Raw genomic sequence first — 6,000 nt, forward strand, 5'->3', positions numbered from 1 at the left:
TATGGGCGCAAGGTCCAACTGATGTAGGATGTATGCTTATCACACCCCATCGTGTGACTCTCAAGCAAGGTATAGTTTTGCCACGAATCAGACAGTACAGATTACCACCTGAGGCTGTAGCAGCCTTATCCAAAATTATTGACGAGCTCATTGCTCAAGGAGTGGTTGTAGAAACTGACTCCAATATATGTAATTCCCCTATCATCCCAGTCCTGAAACGTACTGATCCAAATGCACCTCCAGTATATCGATTAGTGATTGACCTTCGAGAACTTAATAAATGTATCATACCCCAGTATCCAGTAGTCCCAGATATTTCTTCCCTATTGACAGCCATTGATTCTGAAGCTACGTTCTTCACTGTTATTGACCTCAAGAACGCATTTTTCAGTGTCCCCATTCATCCAGACAGCCAGTACCTTTTCGGTTTTTGTTTAAATGGAAGGAGCTATAAATTCACACGAGCTCCTCAAGGTTTCACCGAAACCCCTAGCATTTATAGTCAAGCACTTAAGAGACAACTAGACAATATTCACATGCCAACTGACACTGCCCTGCTCCAGTATGTCGATGATCTACTGATCACAGCCCGTTCTGAACGTGACTGCGAGCGTGCGTCACTTACAGTTCTGTATTTTCTGGCCGAGCAGGGGCACAAGGTGTCCCCTTCCAAATTACAATTCTGTGTCCAGCAAGTGATCTACTTAGGCCACTTACTGTCCAAGTGGGGTAGGCAGTTGACACCAGACCGTATCCAGTTAATAGCGAGTCTTCCACAGCCCAAGACACAGAAGGAGGTACGAGCTTTTATTGGCCTTACTTCTTACTGCAGACAATGGATTCCTCAGTATGCATTTCTAGCCAAGCCACTGATACAGTTAACGACACAGGAGGCAGCCGTATCGACTGTCCTCCCTTGGACCCAGGAACATACACTTGTTTTCAATGAATTAAAGAAAGCCTTATGTCAAGCACCTGTTCTAGCCACACCGAACTATAGTAAACCTTTTACACTTTTTGTCACAGAACGTGATGGTACTGCATTATCTGTTCTCACACAAGATCAAGCAGGACAATACAAGCCTTGTGCTTATTTCTCGAGCACATTAGATCCAGTAGCCCAGGCTCTGCCTGCGTGCCTCAAGTCAGTTGCAGCCACAGCTCTAGCTATCAGACAAAGTGATTCCATAGTGTTAGGACACTCCCTGACAGTACAAGTTCCACATTCCGTGGAAGTTCTTTTAAACCGAACACAGACTCAGCACTTGACAATTGCACGTTTAACAGGTTATGAACTGACACTGTTCCAGCCACACATAGAAATCAGACGCTGCAACATTTTAAATCCTGCTACACTGTTACCGTCAGTTACTTCAAATCCCGCCACACATGACTGTGTGGAAGTTGTCAACACTATGACCAAACCAAGACAAGACCTGACAGACATTGCATTACCTAACCCCGACCTGACACTTTATGTGGATGGTTCATGTATGAGAACAAGTACAGGAGAACTAGTAGCCGCGTATGCAGTGACTACTGAAACTGAAGTTATAGAAACACATCGTATTGACACCCTGTCTGCTCAAGCAGCAGAGCTAGTCGCTCAGACCCAAGCCTGCATACCTGCCAAAAATCTGAAAGTAAACATATATACAGATTCACGTTATGCATTCGGAGTCGTACACGACTTCGGAGTGCTCTGGCAGGAGAGAGGTTTCATGACTTCTCATGGAACCAAGATTCAGCATGGTCTCCTCATTCAAGCTCTGTTAGATGCAATACATTTACCGACAGCTATCGCTATCATGAAGTGCAAGGCACATACGAAAGTTACTGACATCTTTTCCCAAGGTAACGATCTAGCAGATCGAACAGCCAAGCTTACAGCTCAGACCCCAGACATTCCAGTTAAGACGACACAGACACTCACTCCAGATCAGACTACTAGTATGACAGTCAAGGACCCTACACAAGATGTCATAGACATACAGTTACATGCTACTCCCGAAGAAATCAAGAAATGGTCCGAACAAGGAGGGGTCCAGACAGATCAAGGATGGTTGACGAAGGGAAAAGCCACATGGTTTCTCCCCGACTCTATGGTTCAAGTCAGGTTTTCAGGTTTTAATGTCTTTATTTCGATGATAAAATCATAAAAGACAAGTTAAACACAACAATCAAAGACAATTTTTCAGAAAAGAAGAGAAAAAAAAAAAAAAGAAATTCTCCACAATTTTACAGAATCAATAAAAACAGGGTATATATGTATATAAATAGAATATAAAAATGGGGCATAGTGTCCCTGATTAAGACGTTATTAAACTACATTTTCGAAAAACCTGACAATTAATAAAATACACCAAAAAAGTAAATACAACTAGTACATTGAGACAGAGGTTTACACATAAAATTTTATGGTTGGTCAGCAGATGGGATTCTTCTGGCTCTTATTGCCCACGCCCACCCTAAAAACTTGGCGAGACAAATCACTGTTAGATCAGAGGTGTTTGTTTTTAAAGCCCATATGGCTTCCAAGGCTTTCCTACAGGGCAGATGTTTGAAAATGGGGTTCAACCATTTGGATCGGGGTACGCTATATTGGGGACAAGCAAACAGAAAATGACCCTCAGTTTCCTTGCAACCTGGGCAATATATACATGAATTAGAAAATGATTTGTTCCACGATGAAGTAAAGGAATTCAGGGGTAACGACCCCACCCGAAATTGATGATATAGTTTTTTTATCTAATGGCCTGGTGATAAGGTCCCAATATGTTTCACGGGCAGGGTCCAATTTAAAGCTTAGGAAACGGCCTGTCAAACTCACCGAACCAGAAGCTTGAGCCAAAGACAGGCGGATTGAGGCCCAAAATAGACCCTTAAATTCTTTTTTTGAGGGAAAGTTATTGATGCCTGGGGAGACCCATAAGTGACTAAGCCCCATATCACATAGGCTAGATTTCACTGAGCGGAGCCAAGGGATACATTCCGAACCCCCCATGGCCTTCACCTCTGCTAACTCATTAGCGAAAAGCACCAGGTCCTCAGATGTCCATAGGCGCCTCCACAGAGAAACTACTCTGTATCTGGCCATATCGGATATTGATGGGCAACCCATGTCATGACAGAGAGGGATCAGTGGGGTAGATTGGGGCAGCCCCACCAGATTACGAAGGAATCTACACTGTATTCTATATAAACTTGTGAGATCCTTATAGCCCCAAAGCTCTGCCCCGTAAAGTGTAGCTGAGTTAATTTTAACATCATAGATTTGAAGGGCAGGGGCGACTCTTTTTGTGATAGTTTTCTTTTGCTCACGCAAAAGACAACCAGTCATTTGAGCCAGTTTTAGTTGTTGGGTCTCTATTTGCGGTTTCCAAGACAGGTGAGAATCCAAGGTGACCCCCAAGTACGTCATTACATCGACTTGTTCCAGGTTAACCCCGTCAAGTTGGACGCTGCTCCGTATAGGTTTTTTCTTGGAGAAAACCATAAACTTGGTTTTCCCCACGTTAATTTGGAGACCATTTTTGTTACAGAAATCCCCAAAATGATTAAGAGCCTTCTGTAACCCTCCCCTGGTCTTAGACAAGAGGAGGGTATCATCGGCAAAAATCAGCATTGGGAATTTCGTTCCCGCCAGGGATGGTGCATCGGTGTTAATCAGCCTGAAGAATTTGACTACCTGGTCTATATATAGTAAAAAAAAGGGTAGGGGCAAGAACACACCCCTGGCGTACTCCTCGTGAGACCGGGAATGAATCTGTGGTTTGCCCTTTAGCCCCCCATCTTACCCTAGCAAAATTGTCTGTGTGTAGTCTAATGATCATTTCGACCATATCCCCTGGCATGCCTAGGTCCCTTAGTACTTGCCATAGTTTTCCCCTCGGCACCAAATCAAAAGCTGATTTCAAATCTATGAACGCAGCGAAAATGGTACCCCCTCCGAGTAAGACGACCTTCCAAAAAATCATACATAGCCGTAAAACCTGGTCAATGGTGCTTGTACCATATCTGAATCCCGCCTGTAAAGGAGACAGTATTCCCTCTGTTTCCATCCACCCTTGTACCCTGGCCAGGAGTATGCGAGCAAAAACTTTCTGAAAACAGTCAATTAAGCTAATCGGGCGGTAGTTCCCTGGGTTTGATCTGTCACCCTTTTTATGAATTGGGAGGATCTCCGCCCCCTTCCAAGTCTTTGGAATGCGGGCACCTCTTGCAATAGCATTAGCTATGTATGTTAAATAGGGTACCCAAAGGCCTGTATTGGCTTTAAAAAGGTCTGCTGGAATTTCATCCAGTCCTGGGGCCTTCCCCCGCTTCGTTAAACCTAGTGCGATCTCGGTTTCCCTTTCGGTGAAGGTCATAATCATTTTGCCAGTAGGTAATGTTGGTTGGGGGTTCAGTGAGATCATTGGATCAACCACCTCTTGGCAAAATTGGGTGGAATAATGGTTTATCCAATCTTCCGGGGAAACATGGTTAGAAGGTATACGAAAGTCGCCATCCTTTCCACATCTAACAATGTCCCAGAATTTGGTCTGGTTGTTTGTTTTACTGGCGTCCAAAAGGTCCGCCCAGAAATCATCCTCCCATTCCCTCTTAGCTTCCCATTGCACTCTTTTGTACCTTTGCCTGGCCGCCTTTACTCCGCTCAGATCCCTAGATTTAACTTGCTTAATTAGGTGGCTGTGTGCCTCTCTGCACTCTCTATTATACCATTTGGCTCTTAAAACGGGCTGCCTCCCAGGGTGAGGCTTACATGGTTTGGAAAGGAGGTTGTTAAGCTCAGTAAAACATTTATCATGTATGCCCATAATCTTATCTAGATAGACATTACCCCTGTCGACTACAAGAGACCTCAAATTGTCTAGTGCATCCTTCACCACCATTTCTATATTCGCCTGCAGCACTACATCGTTTGATATGGTTGACCATTTTAGTCTCCGCCGGTCATTTGATACGGTTACGACCCCCTGGCCCCTTGGAGCAGGCTCAACTAGACTTGTTTGATCATGCATTTTAATTTTCAGGGACAGTGGGTTGTGATCACTTTCAGAACGCATAACAATTTCCATATCAACAATTAGACGCCAATGTTCCATATTTAGGAAAATATAGTCAATGCGGCTCTTTCTAACACCATTATCAAAGGTGAAGTTGGCTCCAGAGTCCGATATGGTGCGGCCGTTTACCGCCCTTAGTCCCCAAGAGAGGCAAAAAGCAGACCAGTTCAGGGCAGCCTCCGTTATTTTAGCCTGGTTTTTGTTTGATAAATCCGGAATATTCCAGGTCACATCTTCTGCGGACCCCCAATTGTCCTCTGGCAAATACAGTGGCTCCATGGTGCAGTTGATGTCACCTGCTAGCATTATCAGAGACCCTTTGTTCCAACCTGAAAGTAGGGTGTCTAGAACACCTATCAGCTTGGGACACCGACCACCAGGAAGGCCTCTAGAATACATGTTAATAATGAGCATGTCCTGCCCCCCTGCTTTGCTCAACCTTATGGCCAGAATATCTGGGTTGTCCACCAAAATCTCAGAAACAGAATAGCACCAGCCCTGCTTAACCCATATAGACAAACCCCCTGACGCCCGTCCTTTTGTGCCTTTTATTGCCGGTTTAAAAAAATTTACATAACCGACCATAAAAAACGGTGCAGTGGCCCAAGTTTCTTGTAGAAGCACAACCTGATAGTTACCAATAAACTCCGACCAATCCTCAGAAGCCAGACGTGACTTAACTCCAGCAATATTCCATGACACCATATAGGAGGACAACATATCCGAGTCCTCAGAAGTGTTACTAGCTGTCGGAGGGAGAGAGCAACTCGTTGGGATTACCCTTACCCGCCTGGTTTCTTCTTCATTAGAGATGGGGATCGCTTCTCCGACTCGTTCCCCCTGAATTCTAGGTCTGTTAAGAGGCGGAGACTGATGCACCCCTATGGGGTCCACGGTGGAACTAGATCGACCGGGCGTTCCTTCCCCAATC

Source organism: Lissotriton helveticus, chromosome 8 (assembly GCF_964261635.1).
Source record: "Lissotriton helveticus chromosome 8, aLisHel1.1, whole genome shotgun sequence".
Taxonomy (NCBI): Eukaryota; Metazoa; Chordata; class Amphibia; order Caudata; family Salamandridae; genus Lissotriton; species Lissotriton helveticus.